This window comes from Mobula birostris, chromosome 13, assembly GCF_030028105.1.
Source record: "Mobula birostris isolate sMobBir1 chromosome 13, sMobBir1.hap1, whole genome shotgun sequence".
Classification (NCBI taxonomy): Eukaryota; Metazoa; Chordata; class Chondrichthyes; order Myliobatiformes; family Myliobatidae; genus Mobula; species Mobula birostris.
Window position 1 is genome coordinate 16,406,389 of NC_092382.1, and position 14,224 is coordinate 16,420,612.

Sequence of the window (14,224 nt, forward strand, 5' to 3'; positions counted from 1 at the left end):
GGCTATGTCCACACTACGCCAGATAATTTTGAAAATGCCAGTTTCGAGTAAAAACGATAGGCATCCACACCAAGCATATTTCAAAATATCTCTGTCCACATTAGAACGGATATTTGGGCGAATCTCCTCCCACTGGGTATGCGCAGGACACACAGAAAACAAGCGAAGAGGAAACAGTATACTTGGTGTGTGTTTGTCCAGTTACAGAGTAGAAAACTTTAAAAGGAATTGCTCTTGGCTCTTGCGCAGGAGGACTTAAAACTGAAATCAAGTACTGGAGCGTATGGAGGCAATGGACGGGGAGTTCATGGACAGCATGACCCGGCTGACGACAAACATCGAAAAACTGACTAACTCTGTTGCATTAATAAAGCACCTTGTTAAATGTATAAAACATGTCTGCATCAGTGTTATCTTGTATTTCAATACAACGTTACATTAAGCTGTTACACATCTATTTGTCAGAGAAGTACTTGCATAAATAGGTAAACCACCTTCATACAAGCAAGGACAGAGAACAGGGCAAAGTGAGTATACTTATTTATTCAGTAAGCTATGGGTCAAGGTATTTGGTGAGTACATTTCTAACTCTTCTGGCTTCAGTCTCGTTGCCGTCTGTTCTGAAATTGTTAGGTTGGTGGGGGATTGTGTTCAAGAAAACAACAAAATGCGGTGCTGCGGCGATCTGTTCCGGCACGTCATGACAGCATATTTAAATAGTCAATAAAGCTCACTTTACAATTTAACTCTCACGCTGTTCACACCGACTGCGCTTTATAACAGCCGTCCGGCAGTGCTTGCGCAGCACCAAGCAGCAGCAGAAAAAGTATTGTTGTTGTGGTGTTGTCATGACAGCGTTTTTAAATCTCTCCATTTACCCCGTACACACTACGACGGATATTAGGCGTTTTCAGATTTATTCACTGTGGAGACAGTTTCTGAAAATCTCCTTTTTCGGGGGATGAAAATGCCACTTTAGTGCGGACGGAGGGTCAAAACAAAGAGCAAAAGGTTTGTTTTCAAAATTATCCGGTGTAGTGTGGACGTAGAAAAGTACAACGCAGAAACAGGCCCTTTGGGCCATCTGGTTTGTGCTGAACTATTTAAACTGCCCAGTTCCATACCCCTACCATCCAGGTACCTATACAAACCTCTTAAATGTTGAAATTCAGCTCGCATGCACCACTTGTGCTGGCTGCTCATCCCACACACGGATGACCGTCTGTGTGAAGAAGTTTCCCCTCATGTTCCCCTCAACGTTTCACCTTTCACCTTTAACCCATGGCCTCTGGTTGTAGTCCCACCCAATCCCAGTGGAGAAAGCCAGCTTGCATTTACCGTATCTATAAACCCTCATAATAGTGGTATACCTCCATCAAACCTTCCCTCAATCTTCTACATTCCAAGGAATAAAGTCCTGACCTGTTCATTCTTTCCTTATAACCCAAGTCCTCCAGACCTGGCAACATCTTTGTGAATTTTCTCTAAACTCTTTCAACCTCTTTTACATCTTTCCTGCACGTTGGTGAGCAAAACTGCACACAATACTCCAAGTTAGGCCTCACCATTGTTTTGTACAATGTCAATATAACATCCGTCTCCTGTACTCAGTACTTTGTTTTACGAAGGCCAATTTGCCAAAACCTTTCTTTTTGTCCCCCTCGAGCTGTGACACCACTTCCAGTGAAATATAGACCTGAATTCCCAGATCCTTTTCTTCTACAGCAATCCTCAGTGCTACCTAGGTCCTATCAAAATGGAACACCTCACACTCATCTGCGTTAAATTCCATTTTCCGTTTCTCAAACCATTTTCCCAGCTGGTCCAGATCGCTCTGCAAGCCATGATAGTCTTCCTCGCTGTCCACTACACCACCAATCTTGGTGTCAGCCACAAATATGCTGATCCAGCTAACCATGTTAACATCCAGATATCTGACATAGATGACAAACAACAGATCCAGTACTGATCCCTATGACACACCACTAGTCACAGGCCTCCGGTCAGAGAGGCAACCATCTGCTACCACAGTCTGGCTTCTCCCAAAGACAGTGACTCATCCAATTTACTATCTCATCTTGAATGCTGAGTGACTGAACCTTCTTGACCAACCTCCCATATGAGACTTTGTCAAGTGCCTTGTTAAAGTCCATGTAGACAACATCCACTGCCTTGCCTTCATCCACTTTCCTGATAGCTTCCTCGAGAGACTCTATAAGATTGGTGAGACATGACCTACCGTGCACAAAGCCATGCTGCCTATCCTTAATCAGTCCACATCTATCCAAGTACTTACAGTATATATCTGGTTCCTGCACACACGTTCCAATAACTTTCCCACTACTGATGTCAAGCTCACCAATGTACAATCTCTTAGTTTAATTTAGAGCCTTCCTTGAACAGCGGAACAACATTGGCTGTCCTCCAATCCTCCAGTACCTCACCTATCACTAAGGATTATTTAACTATCTGTCCTTGAGCCCCGACAATTTCTGCACTTGTCTGCCGCAGGGTCCCAGGGAACAACTTGTCATGCCCTGGGGATTTATCCATGCTAATTTGCCTTCAGACAGCAAACACCTCCACCTCTGCAATCTGTACAGGGTCCATGAAGTTGATGGTGCTTTGCCTCACTTCTATAGACTCTGTGTCCATCTCCTGTGTAAATACGGTTGCAGAAAAAAATCTCCAACATCTATTTTGTCTCCTCATATGGATTACCATTCTGACCTTCCAGAGAATTAATTTTTCCCCTTGCCATCTTTTCGCACTTAACATATCTGCAGAATCCATGAGGATTCTCCTTCACCTTGTCTGCTGGGGCAACCTCATGCCTTCTTTTATTTCTTTCATAAGTGTTCACCTGAATTTCCTGTACTTCATAAGTACCCCATTTGTTCCTATCTGCCTGTACCTGGTATGCACCTTCTTTTTATTGATCTGGGAGATGAAGTACAAAGGGGTGATGGAGCTGCATAGTGGGAGGTGGGAGTAGAGGGAGTTAAACTAAAGTTTCAGGGGGAAATGGAAGCATGAATAACAGAACAGGTAGTGGAAGGGTTGTGGAGACAGTTGTTGTTCAGACCTCAGACAAAGTCAGGAATGAAAAAGTTGAGCATGGTGCAGTGAATATGCTGAGGCCTGTATATTTCAATGCAAGGAGCATCGTAGGAAAAGCGGATGTGTTCAGGACATGGATCAACACCCGGAATTATGACACTAGGATCTGGCAACTGTGGCCTGGGACAGGCTGCTTTGTGGCAAAGGTGTGCTTGGTAAATTGAGGCCTTCAAAGCAAAATTTTGTAAGCACAAAGTGGGTATGTGTTTGTCAGAATAAAAGGTAAAGATAGAAACTGTATCTCTTGGTTTTCAAGAGATATTGAGAACCTGGTGAAGCACAAAATAGAGTTGCAGAACAGGGATAGGCAGGTAGGTTCTTATGGAGTATAAGAAATGCAAGAGAACACATAAGAAATAAATCAGGACGGCTGAAAGAAAGCATGAGATTGCCCTCACAGAAAAGATGAAGGATAATCCTCAGGGATTCTGGAGAGAGATTAAAAGCAAAAGGATTGCAAGGCACAAAATTGGTCCTCTGGAAGACAGGAATGGCAATCCATGTGTGGAACCAAAGCAGATGGGGGAGATCTTAAATATTTTTTACATCTCATTTACTCAGGAGATGGACACAGTGTCAATGAGAGTGTGGAAAAGCGGCATTAAAATCATGGGCCCTGTACGGATTAAAGAAGAGGAGATGTTTGCTATCCTGAGGCAGATTAGGGTGGATAAATCTCCAGGGCATGACAAAGTGCTCCCTCGGACCCTACGGGAGGCAAGTGCAGAAATTGTCAGGGCCCTAGCAGAGATAATTAAATCATCCTTAGTGCTGGGGGAGTTATCCGAGGATTGTTGGATAGTCAAAGTTATTTCACTGTTCAACATAGAACATGGAAATCTACAGCATATTCCAGGCCATTCAGCCCACAATGTTGTGCCAACCATGAAACTTACTCTAGAAACTGCCTAGAATTTCCCTAGCACATGGACCTCTATGTTTCTAAGCTCCATGTACCTATCTAAGAGGCTTTTAAAAGACCCTGTTGTATCTGCCTCGACCACCGCTGCTGGAAGTGCATTCCACGCACCCACCACTCTGTGTAAAAAACTTACCCCTGCCATCCCCTCAGTACCTATTTCCAAGCAGCTTAAAACTATGCCCCTCAAGCTGGCCATTTCAGCCCTGGGAAAAGCCTCTGGCTATCCACACGATCAATTCCCCTCATCATCCTATACACCTAAAAAAGGCTCTAAGCATAAACAAGGAAATTATACATTACTTTGAGGATTTGTTGGAAGTATACAGAACTATGAGGGTATAGATAGGGTAAATGAAAGCAGCTTTTTCCACTGATGTTGGGTGGGACGACAATATTTACCTCAGAAATTCCCTAGAGTTCCCCATAGCCCTCTATTTTTCTACGCGCCATGTACCTATCCAGAAGCCTCTTAAAAGACCCTATTGTATCCGGCTTCATCACAGTCACCGGCAGCCCATTCCACGCACTCACCACTCTGCATAAAAAAACTAACCCCTTGTGGTGATGTCACGTGTCAGGACGTGACTGGACAGAGTTCCCAACATGAGCAGAAATGAAGAATGATCTAGAAGCATGGCAGTGTAAGACATGGTTTTGTTGCTGTTAAATACAAGTTCAATTCTGCAGAATATGGTTTGTTATTAGTAACCCACGGTACGTATAAAGAACACAACACCCCTGACATCTCCTTCGTACCTGCTTCCGAGCACCTTAAAACTGTGCCCTCTCTGCAGATTTTCTCTTGTTTGTGATTGGAGGCAGAACAAAGGTGATTTTCACAACAGCTGATGTAAAAGATTTTGTTCCCTTTCTCCGAGTTCCCAATCCTTGCATTTAGACAGCTGGAGCTCAGCTCTGTCTGAGAGATCCATCGGTTCCCATTCCCTCATCAGCCGGAAGCTCTCCGGGGCCCGTGTACGGATGGTGGGGCTGAGAGAGAGGGAAGAGAGCAGGACTGTCCTGGGATTGTGGGTCACGGTGTCCGGAATTAACAGCAACTGTCCCGAAGTCGGTGTTGAAACCCCCTACTAAACCCTGGAAACTCACTCTGACCTGCAGGCAACCTACTTAGGCCCACTGTACTGCGCGCATGCGTGATATTCGGCAACGTCACAACCCTGACACCTGCGCATTTGATCGGTGCTTCGGCGACGGCGAACTTTCTAATGCAGGGATTTATGGGTAATGCCGGCGCCATTACAAGTTTCTGGAAGCACCGGTTCCATGTCCATACTTAAGTATTTTTTTGTGTATATAGAAAATTCAGCAGCTGTTTTAACACAGAAAGCGGTTCGCATAAACAATATACTCAATATCAACGTGTATCAAATGCCAAAGTACAATCCTCTTACAAATGTAGATATAAAACACAAGAGATTCTGCAGTTGCTGGAAATACAGAGACATACACACACAAAATGCTGGAGGAACTCTGCAGTTCAGGCAGCGACTAAGCAGAGGAGTACACAGTGTAGGCATGCTGAAAGGGTTTGGCCTGAATGTTACCTATTTATTCCTCTACACATTTGTTGCCTGATCCGCTGATTTCTTCAGTATTTTGCAGAAATTAACCAACTTTTTTTTCAATCAATCGGTTTGCAAATGTTTCTGATCTTTCATTTGTAGACACATCCTGCTGGTCTTATTCCGCCTCCTCCTCAGAAACTCTAGACCCCATCTCTCTCCGGAGCCTCAAAGCCCTGACTCGGGCCGGCACCTCATTGGTTTCTGAATCTGCTCCATCGAAGATTCATTTGCTAGTCTGCTGTCAGACTTTAGAGGCGCATTGCAACAACCCAGCTGTCTGAGGCACAGCCCTTTGAAATTAGTGAAAGTGACCAAAAACATTGAAAAGAGCAGCGAAGAAGGAGTTTAGCTAAATTATTTCACAGCACTGAAGAACTTCAAATACACAGGGAGCTCATCGTCTTATTCAGCCTGGAGAAAATCATGCAGGGAATTCATGCAGGTGTATAAGATGATGAGAGATATTGGTCGTGTGGATAGCCAGAGGCTTTTTCCCAGGGCTGAAATGCCTAACACGAGGGGCATAGTTTTAAGGTGCTTGGAAGCAGGCGCACAGGAGATGTCAAAGAGTGGTGGGTGTGTGGAATGCACAGCCAGAGACATTGGTAGACGTGGATACAATAGGGTCTTTTAAGACACTTAGACAATCGACAATAGGTGCAGGAGTAGGCCATTCATCCCTTTGAGTCAGAACCACCTTTCACTGTGATCATGGCTGATCATCCACAATCAGTATCCAGTTCCTGCCTTATCCCCATAACCTTTGATTCCGCTATCTTTAAGAGCTCTATCCATCTCTTACTTGAGAGCATCCAGAGACTTGGCCTCCACAGCCTTCTGAGGCAGAGCATTCCACAGAACCACAACCCTCTGGGTGAAAAAGTTTTTCCTCAACTCCGTTCTAAATTGTCTATCCCTTATTCTTAAACTGTGGCCTCTGGTTCTGGACTCCCCCAACATCGGGAACATGTTTCCTGCCTCTAGCATGTCCAATCCCTTAATAACCTTATACGTTTCAATCAGATCCCCTCTCATCCTTCAAAATTCCAGTGTATATAACCCCAGTCACTCCAATCTTTCAACATATGACAGTCCCACCATCCCAGGAATTAACCTTGTGAAACTATGCTACACTCCCTCAACAGCTAGAATGTCCTTCCTCAAATTTGGAGAGCAAAACTGTACACAATATTCCAGGTGTGGTCTCACCAGGGCCCTGTACAATTGCAGAAGGACCTCTTTGCTCTTATACTCAATTCCCCTTGTTATGAAGGCCAGCATGCCATTAGCTTTCTTCACTGCCTGCTGTACCTGCACGCTTGCTTTCAGTGACTGATGAACAAGAGCACCGAGATCTCGTTGTACTTCCCCTTTTCCTAACTTAACACCATTTAGATAGTAATCTGCCTTCCTGTTCTTGCCACCAAAGTGGATAACCTCACATTTATTCACATTAAACTGCACCTGCCATGCATCTGCCCACTCACCCAACCTGTCCAAGTCACCCTGCATTCTCATAACGTCCTGCTCACATTTCACACTGCCACCCAGCTTTGTGTCATCTGCAAATTTGCTAATGTTACTTTTAATCCCTTCATCTAAATCATTAATGTATATTGTAAATAGCTGCGGTCCCAGCACCGAGCCTTGCGGTACCCCACTGGTCACTGCCTGAAAAGGACACATTAATCCCTACTCTTTATTTCCTGTCTGCCAACCAATTTTCTATCCATGTCAGTACCCTACCCCGAATACCATTTGCTCTAATTTTGCACACTAACCTCCTATGTGGGACCTTATCAAAGGCTTTCTGAAAGTCCAGGTACTCCACATCCACTGGCTTTCCCATGTCCATTTTCATAGTTACGTTCTCAAAAAATTCCAGAAGATTAGTCAAGCATCATTTTCCCATCGTAAATCCATGCTGACTGGGACCTATCCTGCCACTGCTATCCAAATGTGCCACTATTACATCTTTTACAATTGATTCCAGCATCTTCCCCACCACTGATGTCAGACTAACTGGTCAAAAATTGCCTATTTTCTCTCTCCCTCCTTTCTTCAAAAGTGGGATAACATTAGCTACCCTCCAATCCACAGGAACTGATCCTGAATCTATAGAACATTGGAAAATGATTACCAATAGACAGGTACATGGAGCTTAGGAAAATAGAGGGCAATGCGGTCGGGAAATTCCAGGCAGTTTCTGGAGTAGGTTACATGATCGGCACAACATTGTGAGCCGAGGGGCCTGTAATCTGCTCTAGATTTCTGATTCTATGAAGTTCAAGGGAAATCTCTTCTCCTGCAGAGTAGTGACGAGTTGCAACCTGTCATCATGGGGAGAGTGAGAGGTGAAGTGAACAACAGGGCTAGATTTTACAATACTGATATGGAACAGAAACATGGGCAAGGACCAGACGGACTGAGTGGCCTCTCTAGTGTACAGAGTGAGTGTGGCAGAGACAGTAAGTATCTGTGACATGAGATTTGAAACAGAACTGATTTATCTTTTACAGATCCACAATATTAAACACCAGTCTAGTTTAAGGCTAACATCAGAAGAACGTTGGATTTGATGAGGTACACCATGCAAGGCTTATTGAGAAAGTAAGGAGGCCTGGGATCCAAGGGGAGATTGCTTTGTGGATCAAGAGCTGGCTTGCCCACAGAAGGCAAAGAGTGGTTGTAGACAGGTCATATTCTGCATGGAGGTCGGTGACCAGTTGTGTGCCTCAGGGATCTGTTCTGGGACCCCTACTCTTTGTGATTTTTATAAATGACCTGGATGAGGAAGTGGACAGATGGGTTAGTAAATTTGCTGATGACACAAAGGTTTGAGGTGTTGCAGATAGTGTGGAGGGCTGTCAGAGGTTACAGCGGACATTGATAGGATGCAAAACAGGGCTGAGAAGTAGAAGATGGAATTCAACCCAGATCAGTGTGAGGTGGCTCACTTTGGTAGGTCAAATATGATGGCAGAATATAGTATTAATGGTAAGACTCTTGGCAGTGTGGAGGATCAGAGGCATCTTGTGGTCAGAGTCCATAAGTCAGTCAAAGCTGCTACGCAGGTTGACTCTGTGGTTAAGAAGGCGTACGGTGCATTGGCCTAAATCAACCCTGGGATTGAGTTTAGGAGCCAAGAGGTAGTGTTACAGCTAAATAGGACCCTGGTCAACCCCACTTGGAGTACTGTGCTCAGTTCTGTTTGCATCACTACAGGAAGGACGTGGAAACCATAGAAAGAGTGCAGAAGAGATTTACAAGGATGTTGCCTGGATTGGGGAGCATGCCTTATGAGAATAGGTTGAGTGAACATGGCCTTTTCTCCTTGGGGCGATGGAGGATGAGTGGTGACCTGATAGAGGTGTATAAGACGATGAGAGGCATTGATCTTGTGGATAGTCAGAGGCTTTTTCCCAGGGCTGAAATGGTTGCCACAAGAGGATACAGGTTTAAGGTGCTGGGGAGTAGGTGCAGAGGAGATGTCAGGGGTAAGTTCCTTGTTTGCACAGAGTGGTGAGTGCGTGGAATGGGCTGCCGGCGACGGTAGTGGAGGCGGATATGATAGGGTCTTTTAAGAGACTCCTGGATAGATACAGCGAGGTGAGAAAAATAGAGGGCTATGGGTAACCCTAGGTAATTTCTGAGGTAAGGATATATTCGGCACAGCTTTGTGGCTGAAGGGCCTATGTTCTGCTGTAGTTTTTCTATGTTTCTAATTTCTATTCACATTCCTCTGGCCTCACTGGACAGGACCACTGAAACATCAAGTGAGAAACAGCAGGAGGTCGCCATTCAGCCCCTCTAACCATCAACAAGATGACGGCTGCTCTCCCATCTCAGCCACATGTTTCTGTCCGATCCTCATTTCCTCGATCCCTTCGGTCTCCACACATCTGCTGGTCTCTGTTTTATGTGAGGATGATCACTGAGTCTTCACCGGCCTCTGTGATGGGGATTTACAGACTTTCACCCCCCTTGGAGTGGAGACATTTCCCCTCATCTCAGTCCCGGACAGTCCACCCCCTTTTTCAGAGACTGGGATCCCTGGTTCAACTGGTAATGATGTTGTGCATTTCAATGTGTTCACCTCTCAGTCCTCAATTCTCCAAATGAAAGGGTTATTGCATTTGATCTTTCTTCATATGATGACCCCACCACTCCAGGGATCAGTCTGGTGAATCTTCATTGCACTCTCTATAACAAATACTCTCTAACCTCTTTGTTAATCCTCTATGGAATTAATTTCCATCTTCTGCAGCCCCGTGTTGCCCCAAACACTCACCTCCCACCCCTGTCACTATTTCCACCTTCCCACCTCCCCCTCACCTGGATCCACCTCTCACTCCCCAGCTCTTGCCCCATCCCCACCCCACACCTCTTTTCTCGGACTATTTCCCGTCCACTCTCAGTCCAGAGGGAGGGTCTCGGCCCGAAATGTTGACGGTCCATTTCCCTCCACAGATGCTGCCCGACCCACTGAGTTCCTCCGGCAGTTTGTTCTTTGGTCTGTGTGACCCGTGTTAGTGTGGGGAGCGGGATTTTACACCATATTCCCGGTACAGTCTCAACAAAACACAAATAATTGTCACTTTGCCCGGACCATCGGCCCCGCTTGCAGGGCAACAGTCTGCCGGTGTTTGCCCCCCAATGTGGTGAATCGCCACCACCGTGGGCTCAGACATTTCCACAGATGAGCCCCTCCTGTCCCCACCGGGACAAACATCCTGTCCGCCCCCTCTCTCCCCGTCTTCATCCTCTCCCTCCCCGGGGAACCGGCATCAAACCGACGGGCCGAGCGGTCTCCTCCTACCTCTCAGCGACACATCAGACTCCGGCCGCAGGAGACGCTTCACAAACGCCCCAACTTCCCTCGGAGGGAAATGGAAATAAATCAGAAAGCGGACATTTACTTTGACGGTTGTCCCGCCGTGACGGAAAGTTCGGGAGACGGTGTCGGCGGGGGTAACGCCCTCTCGGCTGGTCCGCCTCCGCTATTGGCTGGATGCAGTGATTGACATCACTTCCGACCAATGGGAATAGCGCAGCGCCTGACTCCTCTGTTGACAGCGGTGGGGGAGGAGCTGCTCACGTGATCAGTAGCCCAGCCGTTAAACCGACCAAGCTCGAGCTCACCAGCGCGCGGGGCACAAAAGGCCCCGGATGATCGGTTGAGGTGAGAAGGGATCTCCGGGTTGGGGGTCTCACCGGGCGGCGTTTTCAACACCGACTTCGGGTAGTTGCTGTGACTCCGGACTCCGTGACCCGCAATCCCGGGACAGTCCTGCTCTCTTCCCTCTCTCTCAGCCCCACCATCCGTACACGGGCCCCGGGGAGCTTCCGGCTGATGAGGGAATGGGAACCGATGGGTCTCTCAGACAGAGCTGAGCTCCAGCTGTCTAAATGCAAGGATCGGGAACTCGGAGAAAGGGAACAAAATCTTTTACATCAGCTGTTGTGAAAATCACCTTTGTTCTGCCTCCAGTCACAAACAAGAGAAAATCTGCAGATGCTGGAAATCCGAGCAACACACACAAATTGCTGGAGGAACTCAGCATTAGTACTCTTTTCCATAGATGCTGCCTGGCCTGCTGAGTTCCCCCAGCATTTTGTGTCTGTTGCTGGTTCCACCCCCTCTTGTTCTGGACTTTCTACCCGTGAGAACATGTTTTGTCCCACTCTCTCTGGGTACATAATGATATCAAACACCTTTGCCCTGGGCAACAAGTAGCTTTCACATCACAAATGTGCCAGACTCCAATGAGACAGACTACTGCCCTTCCCTTCATATTCATTGGCATTGCCATCACTGAGTTCACCACCGTCAGTCACCTGGGGGAGGGTTCAGGGGAAATATTTATGTACAATACAGAAACTGGTGTTACCTGTGTGTATTGTGGTGATGTAAAAGTTACTGGAGAATTTGCAAGTGGGAAGAAGTGGAGTGATATTTGAAAATCTGACTTTTTTAAGTGTCATTTAGCAAGCAAATGACATATGGACGGTGTGCAAAAGCTCTGGCAAGAAAATCCATCATTACCTGTTACAGGCCTGCAACTTAGGTTGTGTGAGAGTGTAGATGAACTTAAACAAACCCAGAGGAGATCAAAGTTCTTATAGACAGTGATTTGATAGCTGTTAAAATGAATACCTCTCTATATAAAATTCACTGTGCACATGTGGAAAAATTGCATAATACAAGCTTTATGTGTACACTGGTCATTACAAATTAGAGGGGAGATTGGTGGGAAGGTGGGAAGACCTCCAGTGTCCCTGATGCCATGACGTACAAGATGTGCATCCAGCTGCAGCTTGTAACCCTGCACTTTAAGGAGTTGGAACTTGAAATGGATGAATTCTGGATCATCCAGGAGTCGGAGGGGGTGATAGATATGACATGAAGAGAGGTGAGTTACACCCAAGGTGCAGGACACAGGAAACTGGGTGAGAGTCAGGAAGGGGAATGAGGTTAAATAGCCATCGCAGAGTACTCTTGTGTCCATCCCACACAACAACAGGTGGAACCACTTTAGAAACTGTTGAGATTACCTGGCAGAGAAAAGTCAAAGGGGTGATAGGGGATTTGTTAGTCAGGGGAACAGAACAAGAGGGGTCTAACATCCTAGTGGTAAGGCTTGCTCGTGCTAGTGTTGGGGGGAGGGGTGGTGTGGTTAAAATAAGTTGTAGGGGGAATGGGAGCCAGAATGACAGAACATATAGTGGAGAGGGTGAATTGAATGGAATTGACTTTATTACATACATCCTTCAAATACATGAGGAGTAGAAATCTTTACATCTCCATCTAAATGTGCAAAGTGTAATTCATAGTAATTTATAACAGATAGTTTATACATAGGACAGTCAATATAACATAGTTTACAATTGTATCAGCATGAATTAATCAGTCTGATGGCCTGGTGGAAGATGATGTCCCGGAGCCTATTGGTCTTTTTGCTGTGGTCCTGTTTCATGGATGGGAGCAGCAGGAACAGTTTGTGGTTGTGGTGAATTGGGTCCCCAATATCCTTTGGAACCTTTTTACACACCTATCTCTGTAAATATCCTGAATAGTGGGAAGTTCACATCCACAGATGCGCTGGGCTGTCCGCACCACTCTCTGCAGGTTCCTGCGATTAAGGGAAGTACAGTTCCCATACCAGGCAGTGATGCAGCTGGTCAGGATGCTCTCAATTGTGTGTCCCTGTAGAAGGACCTTCGGATTTGGGGCCCCATCCCCAACTTCTTCAACCATCTGAGGTGAAAGAGGTGCTGTTGTGCTCTTTTCACAACACAGCCGGTATGTACAGACCATGTACATGAAAGATGGCAAATGGCGTTTAATGCTGGTAAGTGTGAGGTGCTACATTTTGGTAGGACTAATCAAAATAGGACATACATGGTAAATGGTAGGGCATTGAAGAATGCAGTAGAACAGAGGGATCTGGGAGTAATGGTGCATCATTCCCTGAAGGTGGAATCTCATGTGGATAGGGTGGTGAAGAAAGCTTTTGGTGTGCTGGCCTTTATAAATCAGAGTATTGAGTATAGGAGTTGGGATGTAATGTTAAAATTGTACAAGGCATTGGTAAGGCCAGATTTGGAGTATTGTGTACAGTTCTGGTCACCGAATAATCGGAAAGATGTAAACAAAATAGAGAGAGGACAGAGATTTACTAGAATGTTACCTGGGTTTCAGCACCTCAGTTACAGAGAAAGGTTGAACAAGTTGGGTCTTTATTTTTTGGAGCATAGAAGGTTGAGGGGGGACTTGACAGAGGCATTTAAAATTATGAGGGGGATAGATAGGGTTGACGTGTATAGCTTTTTCCATTGAGAGCAGGTGAGATTCAAACAAGACATGAGTTGAGAGTTAGGGGGCAGAAGTTTAGGGGTAACATGAGGGGAACTTCTTTACTCAGAGAGTGGTAGCTGTGTAGAATGAGCTTCCAGTAGAAGTGGTAGAGGCAGGCTCGATATTCTCATTTAAAGTAAAATTGGATAGCTATATGGACAGGAAAGGAATGGAGGGTTATGTGCTGAGTGCAGGTTGGTGGGACTAGGTGAGAGTAAGTATTCAGCATGGACTAGAAGGGCCAAGATGACTGTAATTGTTATATGGTTACATGTGAGATCCTTGGTGATGTTTATGCTGAGGAACTTAAAGCTGTTCACCTTCTTAACCCTAGATCCATTGATGTCAATAGGGGTTAGCCTGTCTCCATTCCTCCTGTAGTCCACAGTCAGCTTCTTTGTTTTTGTGACAATGAGGGAGAGTTTGTTTTCTTGACACCAGTCAGATGTTGTTCAGACCTCAGACAGAGTCAGCAATCAAATGGTTGAGCATGGTGCGATGAATGTGCTGGGCTGTGTATATCACAATGCAAGAAGCATCGTAGGAAAGCCAGATGAGCTCAGGACAGGGAATTATGATATTGTAGCCATTATTGGGACTTGTTTGCACCCAACAGTCTGAGGGATTTAGAGGAATAAATTTGTAGAGAGATTGCACCATGCCAAGATGCAAAGGTTGTTTCAGTAAATGATTTTAACTTTCCATATATTGACTGGGACTCCCATACAGCAAAAGGAC

At 45.7% G+C, this 14,224-nt stretch overlaps 2 protein-coding genes across 2 annotated transcripts in view; one reads left to right on the top strand and one right to left on the bottom strand.

Moving 5' to 3' along the window:
* Nucleotides 1-10,367, bottom strand: part of LOC140208453 (uncharacterized) — a 47,382-nt gene extending 37,015 nt beyond the window's left edge. The window contains exon 1 of the mRNA XM_072277140.1: nt 10,013-10,367. The gene's annotated coding sequence lies outside the window, so the exon portion shown is untranslated. The remainder of the gene's footprint in view (nt 1-10,012) is intronic.
* The window catches only part of LOC140208454 (uncharacterized), a 137,041-nt gene that overhangs the window by 117,801 nt on the left and 5,016 nt on the right, over nt 1-14,224 (top strand). The gene's annotated exons all lie outside the window — the stretch shown is intronic.